Consider the following 14,386-nt stretch of genomic DNA (forward strand, 5'->3'; position numbering starts at 1 on the left):
GGGAATCGAACTCAGGACCACTCACTTGCCAAGCAGGTGCTGTGCCACTGAGCTGTATACCCCCACCCTCAAGCTGTATTAAACTTAAAAATATCTTTTTGAGATAGTGCCTTGCTATGTAGTTCAGCCTGCTTTGAACTCACTATGTATCCCAGGCTGGCCTCAAAAACTCATGGCAGTCCTTCTGCCCTCAGCCTCCTAAGTGCTAGGATTACAGGTGTGCACACCACAACTGGTATAGTTTTAATTCTTAAGTGGTTGAGATTTATTATGGCTACCTGTCCTGTATTTCTGTAGTTTGTACAAGGTTTTAAAATATTACTAGAGCTGTGGATATAGCTCAGTGGCACAGAACCTGCCTGGCAAGCATGAGGTTATGAGTTTGATTCCTGATACACACACACACACACAAAAAGTCTTTAAAATATTACTAGAGAGTTTTTTTTGTGGAGAGGACCCTCTGTGGTATTAGGGATTGAACCTAGGGCCTTTGCACTGAGCTACCCCTCTACCCCAGTTTTACTTTTGATTTTGAGGTAGGATCTCTCTAAGTGGTTAAGTTCCCCAGGCTGGGCCTGCACTTGCCATCCTCCTACCTCCCAGAGCACTGAGATAGCGGCATGCACCCCCCACCTGCCCAGAGTGTGCTATGGTTATACATCTCAAGCCCGGAAAGAAGTCTTATTTCCCTTTTGTTGGAAATTAATACTCTATAACTTTGTACTTTGGCACGCAGGACCTCTTTAAAGTACTGGCTTAATTTTTTCTCTTCTGGTAGAGCTTCTAAAATGAAGCTCTAAAATGAATTAGGAAATGGGTATTTTCCCTTTTTGTGAGTTTCTCTTAAAGTTTACATTATGGTTTTTTAATTTTAATTTTTATTTTATTTTTTAAAATTTTATTTAAAGAAAGACTAAGCAAAACAAAATGGGTAGAAATAATACATATGTTTAGAGAAAAAAATAAACATAAGAAATCACTAGTTAATGTTTACATACTGTCCTTTTACAAATAGTTGTTCAAGATACAAAAGTGGAACATATAAAGTGGGAATTCAAACAGCAAGACTGCAAACAGTTCTGCTGTTCAACTATCTGTGTTCTTTTTTTTTTTTGTTTTTGTTTTTTTTTTTTCATTTTTATCGGTACCGGGGATTGAACTCACGACTGCCTGCTTGCAAGGCAGGTGCTTATGCTGGTGAGCTAAATCCCCAGCCCCTGCTGTTCAACTATCCAACAAAAACTTAGTAATATGGTTGTCAATCGTATACACTTGAACATACATGCAGTTATTCATATCTTCATTTTACATTATGGTTTTTACTTCTTTTTTCTTGAACTTGTAACAGTTATTTTGTTTTTGTCTATTCATCTTTTCCTTGTATTTTCTGTCTCAGCTGTAATGTGCTATCATTTAAACAGTTAGCTCTAAAGCAAGAGAATATATTTAGAACTGGGCTTGAAGATAAATGTATGCTATGTAAATACTCAGTTTAAAAAAGACTTTACTAGCTATGGCACTATTCTGTAATCCCAGCACTGGGAAGGCTGAAGCAGGAGGATCACCATGAATTTGAAGCCAATCTGGGCTACATAATGAATTCAAGGACTATTTGAACTACACATAGCAAGGCTCCATCTCAAAAAACACTTTTATATATTATACAGTATTTTAATTTGACATCTCACAGGGTTTTTTGTTTTGTTTTTTGTTTTTACCGGTACCGGGGATCGAACTCACGACCACCTGCTTGCAAGGCAGGTGCTTATGCTGCTGAGCTAAATCCCCAGCCCCATCTCACAGTTTTATAAGTTTGAAAATGTAAAATTTGATTAGGTAGACAAAGTCTCCTGGTGTACTCCAGGTTGGCCTTTAATTCACTGTATAGACTGAACTGGCCTGAAACTCATGGTAATCCTCTGCCTCAACCTTTCAAATATTGGCATTACAGGTTATGCACTACCATGTTTAGTCAGGTTAGTGTCTTTTCTTCCTCTTCCCTTTCTCCTCCCTCCCTCTCCCTCTATTTTTCCTGTGCTGAGGGTCATATCCAGGCTTTCCTGTACTCTATGTAAGTTCCGAATCAATGAGCTACATTCCCAACTTCAGCTTGGCATTTTCTGCTTTGCAAGGCTGCCTAGTGTAATTAATAAAATCTACAATGAAGTAATTATTAAGGAATGCATGTTTTTAGTTCAACTAAATTTATGAGTTAGCTACATTTATGATTTTTTTTTCCTTTTTGAGTTGGAGGTCTTGTGTTGCCCAAGATAGCTTCAAATATGAAATCCTCCTGCTTTAGCTTCCAAAGTAGCTGCAGTTATAGGCCTTTGCTACCATGCCCAGCTGAAGTTGATTTTTTTTTTTTTCTTTTTTCTTTTTAAGAAAGGTTCATGCTATGCAGTTCAGGCTGGCCTTGAACTCGCTGTGTAGCCCAGGCTGGCCTCAAACTCATGGCTATCCTTTTGCCTCAGCCTTCTGAGTGCTGCTGGGATTATAGGCATGTACCACCATGCCAAGCTAAAGTTGATTTTATGAATCCAAATTTATCTTGTTTTAGGACTATTCTTGAGGTTAATATAATACTTACCTTATATAGGTGATTGCAAACTTCTAACTTGGATAGATATTCTTTACATTTGTTACGAAAAATTTGGGCACAATATTTCAGTACCATTTTATGTGTGACTAACAGATACGAAGTTGAGCCAAGTTCATTTGACAGGAGGTCAGTGTGATAAAAATTGAAAATCCCTGTCCTAGAGGCACTGGGATTTCACCAGAATGTGAAGAAGACCAGTGTCTAGTGTTGTCATTTGGTGTTATTGATTCTTTCCTTTGAGATCAACATAGGACATGTGGTAGACTTTGGCAGATATGTAGTGTTTGAGAGTGTTTATTTTCTTGGAATCTGAATGGCTATGGTTTTTTGTTTTTTGTTTTTTTTTTTCTTTTTTATCGGTACCAGGGATCAAACTGACGACCTCCTGCTTGCAAGGCAGGCACTTATGCCGCTGAGCTAAATCCCCATCCCCGAATGGCTATGATTTAAATAATGATTTTTAGCTAAAGCTCTCTTCCTGACCCCCCATAAGAAAAATATTTTTTTATTAATCTTTCAGTTATTAGGGAAATGGCTATGAAAATGTAAATTCACTGAATTTACCACTATCATGAGCTTTTTTGCTTCTAGGTAAGTTAGTATTTATGTATGCAAGTGTGTTTTAGGGATCTGAGAGTTCACTGGGGGTTTTATGATTATTTTTCTTTACTTTTCTTTTTTTTTTTCGTTGGTATCAGGGATTGAATTTACTATCTTGCGCTTGCCAGGTAGGTACTTACACCTCTGAGCTAAATCCCTAGCCCTTGATTATTTTTCTTTTACAGTTGCTTTTGAAGGTGTAAGTTTTTAACTTACCTGCTGTGATGAAGATATTAACCAAGTTTCATTTCATCATGGTTTCTGTATTTCAGGATATTTTATAAAATGAGTTAAATTGAAAAGTATTTTTAGGCAGTGATAGTTATCTTCTGTCTATTTATAGTTTTTTTTTTTTAATTGGAAACTGAACTAACAATCTTGTGCTTGCTAGGCACAAGGCACTGAGCTGCAGAGCTATACCCCCTGCTCAGGTATTTTTCTTAAGTAATATCCCTTAAAGCCACTATCCCTTCTCTTTCTTTTTTATCGAAATCCATTTTTACCCTTTCATTGTCCAAGAAGTCATTAGAAAGTAATTCTTTTTTTTTAATTGGTACTGGGGATCGAACTTAGGAACTCACACCTGCCAGGCAGACGCTCATGCCACTGAGCTAAATCCCCTGCCAGCAAGTAATTCTTGACAAGTCTAGTGATTTGTCTCAAATTGGAAAATTCTTATAATAAAAGGATGACATAGAAACTTAATATGGTTGATCTGGGCTGGGGATATAGCTCAGTGCTCAAGGCCCTAGGTTTGAACCTCAGCCTTGGGAGGGAGGGGAGAAAGGAAAAGGTAAAAAAGAAAAGGTTAATTTTCTAAATTAGACTCTCTTTTCCTTTTTCTGTCTTTCACAGGAACACCAAAGTGAATCTTTATTTTAACAGGGCCTGTGCTGCAACACAGTGGAGTCAGTATACTGGAGGGAGTACTCCTTATACCGTAGCTGCAGGCCTGTGTTCATGAAGGGGAGGGCTGAAAGCTTACTGTGGATGGTGGGTGTGCAAATAAGGGTCCCCACTCCCTTCCTCTTTCTTTACTTGTTTCATGAAAATGACCTTTTTCTTTGCAAAAGTCAGATTTTCTGGCTCTATACCACATTGTTGCCAGGCATGTATGTATAGTTTTCTTTTTAACAGTTGTTCTTATTCTGTGTTCTGATGTAGTTTCCTCGTTCTTATATCCTCCCCTTAATATGCTGTGAATCTGAGGAAATCTTTATTTAACGTGTATGTCACCGACTGATTGCCAATGCTTTAAGAAATTCAGCAACCTGACATGTTATCTTTTAGGACTCATTTTTGAGTTATCTGTATTTCTACTACTTCATTTTCTGTTTGTCAGAGCTCTTGGAATGAAGTATTTAAGTAATTCTGCTTAATTTAAATCTTTCTGTATAGCATTAACTAACTGGTAACCCTAATCTGCTTCTAGTTCTTGGCAGCTAATGACTCTTTTAGCTCCTATCTGGGTGTGTGCTTTCATTGTTGAGGCCTGTTCAGTGATTTGGGCTGATTTGGCAGTTTTAGAAATGTTGGTGGAGCAGTGAGTTCTGGAGCAGTAATGCACCATTTACGAAGAAAAGGGGAAAGTAGTTTTCAGATCTGCTGTGAAGTACAATGAAGGGCTTAGAGCATGTTAGTGAAAGGTTTGCTGGGCCATAGCTTGCTCCATATTCATCACATAGTCATTGAAGTATCTTTTGAAAAGACTGATATAAAGGCCTGTTCTGCTACTGCTTTGTGAAATGGAAGATTGGAATTAGATGCTTAAATGGAAAATGTTCTCTTGTTGCAGTCTCTTTGAAATGTGCTGCTAGTGGGAGCTGCAGCTTCCTCCTGCTGACTCTGAGCCCCAGGCTTCGGTTGAGATGGTCCTTTCAGAAATGTGGAGCTTAGTCCAAGCCTGGATTTCAGTGGGTAGCACCTGGCATCTGTGGCTAGAAAGTCCTATGAAGTGTAAGTGCTTTATTCTCTCCTTGTACAGAATCTCTTTTCCTTCCTTTTTATCTCTTCTCTTCCTTTTTGTAGCATAGCAGAATAGAAGGAAGAACCATGAGCAGTGTATTGTTGTATCAAAAGTGGCAGGGTTTGGTTGCATTTTCTTTGATTCAGTGACCAGAACAAGATGATTTGTGTCTTTTTGGATGTCAACAACTCTTGAGTTCTCCTAGAATTCAAAATAAAAAATAAAATGATAAATTATGATGTCTTGATATTTAGTATTTCAGAATCATCACGAGTAAATTTTTCATATTAACAGTTTACTTAGCAGCTTTTGATACTAATTTGCCTGGTTTCTGTAGAGGTCACTCTTCTAGTTAGTTTTTATTCCAAATGACAAATATTTGATGGGAAAGTCACATTTGACCAGCAAATGAGGCAACTTTAAGATCAAAAAGAATGCTTGAAACTAGGAAATATTTTTCCCTGTTTGTATCTATTTGGTACAAGAGTAATTTAGGGATTTTTATGAGGCCCAACTCCCTGCAGAATTGTCCAAGGAAATATGGTACACATAGCTGTCTTCCACCTTTTTTTTTTGTCTTTTTGAGATAGAGTTTCACTATGCAGTTTAGGTTGTTCTTGAACTCATTTTGTAGTCCAAACTGGCCTTGAACTTGCAGAGATCCCGAGTGCTGGAGAGTGCTGGGGTTTAGGCGTGCGCGCCACCATGCCCAGCTGTCCTCTACATTTTAGTTTAAACACCCCATCAACTAGATAAGATAATCATCATTAGAAGATACAAATTTTGTACTTGACTTAGTTGCTTGGTCTAAACACTGTTTTCCTATTTCAGAAATATTAGAAATGGATAGCTTATTCCACATGAGAAGCTTTCCCCATTTTTTTTTTTTTAATTTAAAAGGAAAAAGAAAAAACAAAACAAAGCGGTGTAAGGGTACAAGTAATACAGAACTATACTCCCCAGTTTTTCATCACTGAAATTTTTACGTCTTCTAGTGATAGCTAGGAAAAGCATTGAGCTTCTCATCACTAAAACAAAAGTTCTGTTTTGGCAAGGCCGGTGCAGATTTATAAAAGACAACCCCAAAATTCTCATCTTTGCAGAGCTTTTGTGTTCTTTATTTGTTTTTTTTTTGTGTGTGTGTTGTTCTTTATTTGTAAAGACCTGATTTACTTATTCTTTGTTAGCTTTTTTTCCTACACATTTTTCTACACATTCTGAAAGGCATCCCCAATGTAATAGCTTATATACCTAGTAAAAGGATGGACTTTATGTTTGGGAGAACAAAGTGTTACAGAGATAAAAGATGTTGGTATTTTATTTTGCTTCATATTTAGCAGTTTGTATGTACTTTATAAAGTGCCTGTTTGACCAAAGGATTTGCACTACCTGGGCACTTTGGGAGGCTCAAAGACAATTAAGTTATGTTTGGTTTTGTTGTTATTATTTTAACTTTTGAAGAGAACTTATAATTGCTTAGAAAATGTAAACAAGTTATTAAGCACGGAGTATCACAGTTGAGCTGCAAATGATTCATTTATTAAAGTTAAAAGGACTCATTTATTCCTAATAGAGATGTTTATTTTATCTTGCATGACCATAAACTAGTTATGTTAAATTATGTAGGTATGGAACAATTAAAATCTTAATTTGTACTATAAAGTCAGAATAATTGTCATTCTGTGTTTAACTTTTTTTAATTGCATGTGATATTATTAAAGATTGAACCTAGGGCCTTCCTTGCGCATGTTGGGCAAATGCTGTACTACTGAGCTATGTCTCCAGCCCCCATATTAGCAAACTTAAAAACTAGACTGAGAATTCTGAGGCTTCTATAGTTTATAGCCATCAACATGAGAACTGTTAGACAACTAGAAGTTGTGACTCAGGTCTCAATTTTCTGCTAAAAGAAAATGTGCTTTTTAACTTCATCAAAAAGATAGCTTCCATATACTGTAGTAAAGTACACAACCTTTAGTGTATAACTCAGTTTTCTTAACTTATATGTACAGTTGACTAATCACTAATAGCCTCAAGACAGAGAACATTAAATTATTCTTTAACAGGTTTCTGAATGCCTCTGCCTAGTAAATCATTACCTGTCTCCCCAACAACCACTATTCTGACTTATATCGTCATAGATAGATTACTTTTGCCTATTTAAAAATTTTTTTATTGAAATTCACACAAATAGGGACTGGGGATTTAGTTCAGTGGCATAAGCACCTGCCATGCAAGCAGGCAGTCGTGAGTTTGATCCCTGGTACCAATTGAAAAAAAAAAAAAGAAAGAAAGAAATTCACACAGATAGCAACTATCCGGCAAGTGCAAGGTATTGAGTTTACTTCCCAGTAAAAGAAAGAAAGAAATTCACACAAATACAGTTAAACTTTTTTTTTTTTTTGGGACAGGATCTTACTATATATTTGAGGCTGGCCTTGAACTTATAGAGATCTTCCTGCCTCCACCTCTCAAGTGCTGGGATTATAGGCATGTGCCACCATACTTGGTTTATTTGAATTGTTTATTTCCTTGAGTGCCTTCATGTTAGAAAAATAATCTCATTTGGTATAGAAATCTTGACATTTTTTTTTTTCCTTCCCAGTACTGGTGATTGAACCCAAGGTCTCGTACTTTACCACTGAGATGTGCTTTACTTGGCCTCTGGCATCCTGATTTCTGGCAAGAAGTCTTCTGTTTAGTGTTTCCTTTTTTTCCCTTATTTTCTCCTTATTTTTAGTTTTTAGCAGTTTGAATTTGATGTGTTTAGTATATTTTGTTTGTTTGGTGAGAGGCAGGAACAGTTTTGTTGCTCTAGACTGACTGACTGACAGACTGATTTAATTATGTACTTATTTATTTAGACACAGAGTCTGGCTAAGTAATTTAGGCTGGCCTTGAACTCACTATGTAGTTCAGGGGGACTTGAATTTGTGGTGATCCTTCTTCCTGAGCTTCCCAAGTGCTGAGATTACGGGTGTTTTCTACCATGCCTGCCTTTTGGTCAAAATCAATCTATCTATCAATCTTATCTTTTTTTCTTTCTGTTAGCTTTGATTTTACTTGTTTCTTTTTTTTTTTTACTTCTGTAAAATGTTAGATTGTTGATTTGATATATTTTTTCTTTTTAAGATGTGCTTATAGCTATAAATTTCCTTGTTAGCACTTTGATGTATCTCATAGGTTTTATTAGATCTGTTTTCATTTGTCTCAAAATATGTTCCGATTTTTAATTCTTTGACTTGTTGGTTGTTGAAAAATTGTTATTTAATTTCCACAATTTTTTTTTTTTTTCTCGGTACCGGTGATCGAACTCATGACTGCCTGCTTGCAAGGCAGGAACTTATGCCGCTGAGCTAAATCCCCAGCCCCTATTTCCACAAATTTTTGATTTTGGGTTTTTTTTTTTTTTTTTTTTTTTTTTGACCCCAGGGATCAAACTCACAACTGTGAGCTTACATGGCAGGTGCTTATGTGCTGAACTAAATCCCTGGCCCTAATTTTTGAATTTTTTTGTTTTTCTTCTGTTTATTTCTAGTTTTCATTTAATTGTAATTAGAAAAGATGATCAGTGTGATTTCAGGGTATTTAAATTTATTAAGACTTACTTGGTGACCTACCATAGTGTATCCTGGAGGTTTCAGTGTTTTTGAGGACTGGCTATATAGATAATCCTGTTTGATCTCTAATTTGTTGACCTTACCTTTGTGCAGAAGCATGCCATGCAACTTCTGTAGTGCAGTAGTCAATTAATTACCTGAGATTTTTGCCTCTTTATTATAAAATTGTTAATCCCAGCACTTGGGAGGCTAAGACGGGAGGATCGATGTGAGTTTGAGAACAGCCTGGGTTAGTGAGTTCAAGGCCAGCCAAAACTACAGAGTGAGACCCTGTCTCAAGAAGACCTGAGCTGGAGGGCTTTGTGGAGTCTGGTGTGGTAATACTCTGTGGGACTGAGGCAGGAGGATTGGTAGTTTGAGCACAGACTGGTAACTTTATGACTTAGTAAGGTCTTATCTCAAAATAGAAAACAAAAAGGGCTGCGGGTGGGGTATAGCTTAGTGGGAACGCTCCTGGGTTCAGTCCTTTGCATTAGCTTTGTGTTAGGTGATTTTCATCTAACTGTAGTCTGATGTAAGTATTTGGAGTATGATTATATAAGGCTTAGAACGGTATTTGTGCCTTAGGTGTACAAAATGTATTTTTAGCCTGTGATATTTTCAGCTTAACGTTGGGTTTATCTGGACATAGTGCCATTATAAGTTGAGGAGCATTTTTATTTCTTGTTTCTTTCATTACATCCAAACTGAAAGTTTGGAGTATTTGTAGATTTGTTGGCAGTCTTAATTCCAGTTTGTTTTTTTTCTTTCTCTTTCTCTTCTTTTCTCTCCCTCTCTTTTCTTTCTTTTCCCTCCCTCTGTCCCTTCTTTTTTTGACATCTCATCTCACTTCTGGGGCCTTGATTACAGGTGAATTCATTTAGCTGAATTCTGGTTTTCAATTCAAGATTCCGGTTTTCTGAAAAGAGTCCCTAATCTGTTGAGACATCTCAAAGCTCTTCAACTTTTCAGCCTCTAGTTTTGCATTTTCAAAGTGGCAGATAACCTTGAGATGAAGAGGGGAGTCGGTGGCAGGGCAGATCTCTTTGCTTTTCTGGTCCCTTCTCTGTGGGATCCTGTGGCCTCCTGTTGACCTGTTCTAGTGTCTTGAAAAGGATGTTTTTTGATGCTTAATCTTTTTGGTCGCTTTTGGCTGGAGAATTGGCACAATATCAGATAATTTGTTGCAGTCAAATTGAAACTTGAATAAGTGCTGTGACACAGATCTAACTGCTATGTGTTCTTAAAAAGCTTCAGTACATCGGCCGGGGATATAGCTCAGTGGCACAATGCCTGTCTGGCAAGTGTGAGGTTGTGAGGTCAATTGCGGGTATCAAAAAACTAAACCTTTAACTACCTTTTCTGAAAACTCTTAAAAAGACCAACCAAAAGAATCTGCATCATTTTTAAATTTTTGCTTTGCTAACTGGTGTTTATTTTCTCTATGGCGTAAGACATTGTTATGGCGTATCTGGCCAATTCATGTATCTTGGATAGTAAAAAGAAGAGTGAGACCCTTGACTTATTTTTCTTCAGTACTGGACATTGAACCCAGGGTCACTTACTGCTGAACTACATCTCCAGTCCTTTTAAAATTTATTTATTTATTTATTTATTTTTGACACAGGGTCTTACCAATTTGCTCAGGCTGTCCCTGCACTTTGAGATCCTTCTGCCTCAGTCCCTCCAGTGCTGAGGGTAAAGGAGTGTGCCCACCAAGCTTGGCTTAGACTTCCATTTTGGTGCTTATTGCTTTGATATGAAGGAAGGCAGTTGTTCCTCAGCTTGCTTCACTCTGTCTATAGTCTACTTGTTGAGGAAGAAACAGGAAAGGCTAGTTAAGAATCTGTCAGCTTGTGCATCCAGAAGCCTGGGACTGGTGGTGGCCACTCCGGTCAAGATGTGGTATAACGTTGGCTTTGCTGATCTTGCTGCTGGGCTGCTTTCTCCTGGCTTCTTCTTAAGTCAGACTATGGATAGAAGCCTAGAAGAATTCCATTGCACTGGGAACTTGAGTACCATGGCCACAAAGGAGAAAGTGGACTACCCAACAAGGAAGCTTGCCCCTCCTGTGCCCCGTGTTGGTGAGTGATGGCCTATCCATAGCACTTTTTCAGGAATTGTTGTTGGAAGTGGAACCTGGTAGAAGCAGTAATAGTTGGGGTAGGGTGCTATGCTCTCATCGCCACTGGAAACCCCTGCGGACCCTGAAAGTCTGTGACACAGTCTTTGGGGGCAAGGCAAGTATCCTACCAAAAGATGTGCAAGGTGCATTTTTTAAAAAAAGTTGTGTATCATAGAGATCTTTCCATATATATATTTTGGGGGGAGGGCAGTTTGAGACAGGGTTTGGCTATGTAGCGCAGGCTGGCTTTAAATTCACATCCTCCTGTCTCATCCTCCCGAGTACTGAGATTGCAGGCATACCCCACCACGCCTTTCCATTTAAAAAAAAATTCAAAGTGGGCATGGTAGGGCATACCGGTAATCCCAGCATCCCAGAGGCTGAGATGAGAGGCTTGCCAAGAGTTCAAGATCAATCTGAAGTATATAGTTGAGACCCTGTCATTAAAAAAAAAATTTTTTTTTCAAAGGCTGGGTAATTTAATTCAGTAGTAGAAAGTGACCGTGTCTGGCATGCCTGAGGCCCCGGATTTAACCCACAGCACCAAAAAACAAAAAACAAAACAGCAACAACAAAATCAAGCATCATTAAAGGTGCTTAAAAAATAAATTTAGCTCAGCCCCACAAGCCACCTACCTGGCAAGCACGAGTTCATGGGGAAAAAAAAGGATAGTTTTTGTTTTGTTTCAGTATATGGTTCTTCTCTTTATTTTTGAAAACTACTTTAAGCAAAAAGTTTTTTAAAGTAAAAAAATGTAGAACTAAGGAAGATCTAGTTGGTACTTTGGGCGGCAAGTTTTTCCATAAAATTCAACATAGTGCTGCATAATGAACTTTTTTTTCAGTACTGGGGATTATATCTAGGGCTTCTCGCATCCCAGGCAAGTATTTTACCACTGAATGACATCCCTATCCCTTTTTAAAATTTTTATTTCTAGACAGTTTTACTAAATTGCCCAGGTTGAGTATGAGCTTGTGATCCTTTCATTTGTACTGCTAAATAGTTAGGACTACAAGCATGTACCACCGTGCCAGGCTTGGAATATGGTTTTTGAGTGTCTTTCATGGAAATTATCCGTGGAGGAACTGGGCCACAGTTTAATCTGCACAGTTACCCAGTCTGGATTTTGGATCTTTCTTTCTTTCTTTCTTTCTTTCTTTTTTTGGTGCCGGGGATCGAGCTCACAACCTCAAGTTTGCCAAGCAGGCGCGTACACTGCTGAGCTAAACCCCCAGCCCTCAGTCTGGTTTTTTTTTATTGCAAAGTCATGATGTAGTTCTATTTATAGTTTTCCCTTTGTATTCATGAGTTTAACATCTGTGAATTTAACCAACTGTAGATTGAAAATATTTTGGAAAAATATGCTGTCTGTGGTGAACATCTACAGACTTCTTCTTGCCATTATTCATTAAGTAATAACAGCATAGTAACTGTTTACAAGCATTTGTACTCTATTAAGTATTCTCTAGTGATGATTTAAAAATATGAAAGAGTTGAGTGTGATGATGCACACCTGTAATCCCAGCCCTGGGGGTCTGAGGCAGGAGGATTGCCAAGAGTTTGAGGCCAGTCTGGGATACATAGTACGAACTTGTCTCAAAAATAAGTAAATATATAAATAAATTAATTTTTAAAAAGTATATGGGAGCATATGTGTAGTCTATATGGAAATATTATCCTATTTTATATAAGGGACTTGAGTATCTGCAGATTTGATGTCCCAAAGTGATCCTGGATTTAGTCCCCAAAGGACACTGATAAGACCATTGTATTTCCTGCAGGTTAGCAGCTGGATCCAAAGACTTGATGGGATACAGAGTTGATCTCTTTGTCATTTTGATATTGCTTTCATTAGAAGGCACATAATATCTGGTTGTTCGGAATACCTGCTCTAGTACTGACTGTACTGTGAAACAAATTACCCCAAAACTTAGTGACTTAAAACCAAAACCATTTTGTTGTATCTCATAACTTTATAGGTCAAGAATTCAAGCAGGGTTCAATGGATTATGATTATGAGGCATCCATTTCGCGAAAGGGCTGACCTGGAGGTTCTAAGTGGCTTTATACATGTGTTTTACATTCTGTGGTAGGAGTGACTAGAAAAGGCTGGACTCAACTGGGCCTCTCTTGCTTTCCCTGTAGTCTTGGGCCTTTCCAATTCTCTCAGGTAGTCTTGGCTGTTTCCATGGTAGTTGGCTTTCTGAGTACAGTAATACTGAGGATTCCAAGGCAGTCTTGGGACCTAACGTTAGCTATCCCAGGTCATATCTGCCTGATTCTGTCAATTATGCAGGTTACCTAATGTCAGTCTAAATTAAAGAGAAACGAAATAGATTTTATCCTTCAGTGTAGAAATAGCATTAAATTTGTAATTATCTTTACCCCATTTGGGTTTTTTTGTTTTTGTTTTTGGTGGTGGGATCAATGCTTCAATGTGTTGTTCGTGGGTTACAGAATAGTGGTACTATACTGTTTTTAATGTTTTTAAACCTATTTTTAGAATACTTCTTTATTATAAAGAGATCTTTTCCCCCATCTCCTATTGGGTTACCTAGTGGTATAGTTTACATAGGAAAACCAAAATAAATGTTTGATTGTTCCCTTGTATGTTGCCTTCTTCAGACCTTGACTCTGCTGTTTCAAGGGGCATTGTATCTCTCAGTGGGAAGTTAAATTGAAAAACTGCAAGGTAGGCACTAGGAAAGCAGATTGTGATTGGTAGGATTGTGTGCTTAGGACTTGCAGTGGGTAATAGAACTAGGAAGTTATATGTTTATATCTACATATACATATAAATACATAGATACATAATTGTAAATTATATGTATCACCGTGTACATGTGGATGTGTATATATATATGTATGTGAATAAGTATGTATATGAGTAATAGGTATAAGAGAATATTTACAGATAAATTATCTCATGAATTTATATATGTCTGCCCACCCTCTGTCTCTCTCCTTCCCTGTTAGAATTTAACCTAGGGCCTCATGTATGGTAAGTACATGCTGTGTCATTAAACTCAGCCTCTGCCCTATATAGATATTTTTATTCAAATTCAGCACTACAAGGTTTTTGTTTGTAACCCTTCTATATTATGCTTTTCCTTCCATTATAAGATACAGAGTCTTGCGGATGCAGAAGTTGGTAGAGTTAGTGTCTACCGTAATTATTTAGTTGCTTTATCCCATGTTAGCACTAAGTAGCCTCAGACTAATAGTACTATTATTTCCATCATCAATATATGTACTGAAAACAGTGTATTTTGTATACACTAGTGCTTTTTTTTTTGGTGCCAGGAATTGAACTCACGATCTTGCACTTGCCAGGTAGGTGCTACACACCGCTGAGCTAAACCCCCAACCCTTATACTATTGCCTTTTCCCCCTCATTCTTTAATGGTTGCATTGCACTCAGAATGTGCAGTCATTAACAATTCTTTTTTTTTGGTACCAAGGATCAAACTCATGACCTTGTGCTTACCAGGCA

The 14,386-nt window shown here is 37.6% G+C and overlaps 1 protein-coding gene across 2 annotated transcripts in view; it reads left to right on the forward strand.

Moving 5' to 3' along the window:
* The window catches only part of Tnpo3 (transportin 3), an 87,548-nt gene that overhangs the window by 8,460 nt on the left and 64,702 nt on the right, over window positions 1-14,386 (forward strand). Inside the window, exon 2 of one of the 2 annotated variants that reach the window (XM_013158378.2) lies at window positions 4,998-5,158. The exons of the other annotated variant lie outside the window; for it this stretch is intronic. The gene's annotated coding sequence lies outside the window, so the exon portion shown is untranslated. The remainder of the gene's footprint in view (window positions 1-4,997; window positions 5,159-14,386) is intronic. 2 annotated transcript variants of the gene reach the window in all.

This window comes from Cavia porcellus, unplaced genomic scaffold, assembly GCF_034190915.1.
Source record: "Cavia porcellus strain 051 isolate PalLab524CR breed Dunkin Hartley unplaced genomic scaffold, mCavPor4.1 scaffold_2, whole genome shotgun sequence".
Taxonomy (NCBI): Eukaryota; Metazoa; Chordata; class Mammalia; order Rodentia; family Caviidae; genus Cavia; species Cavia porcellus.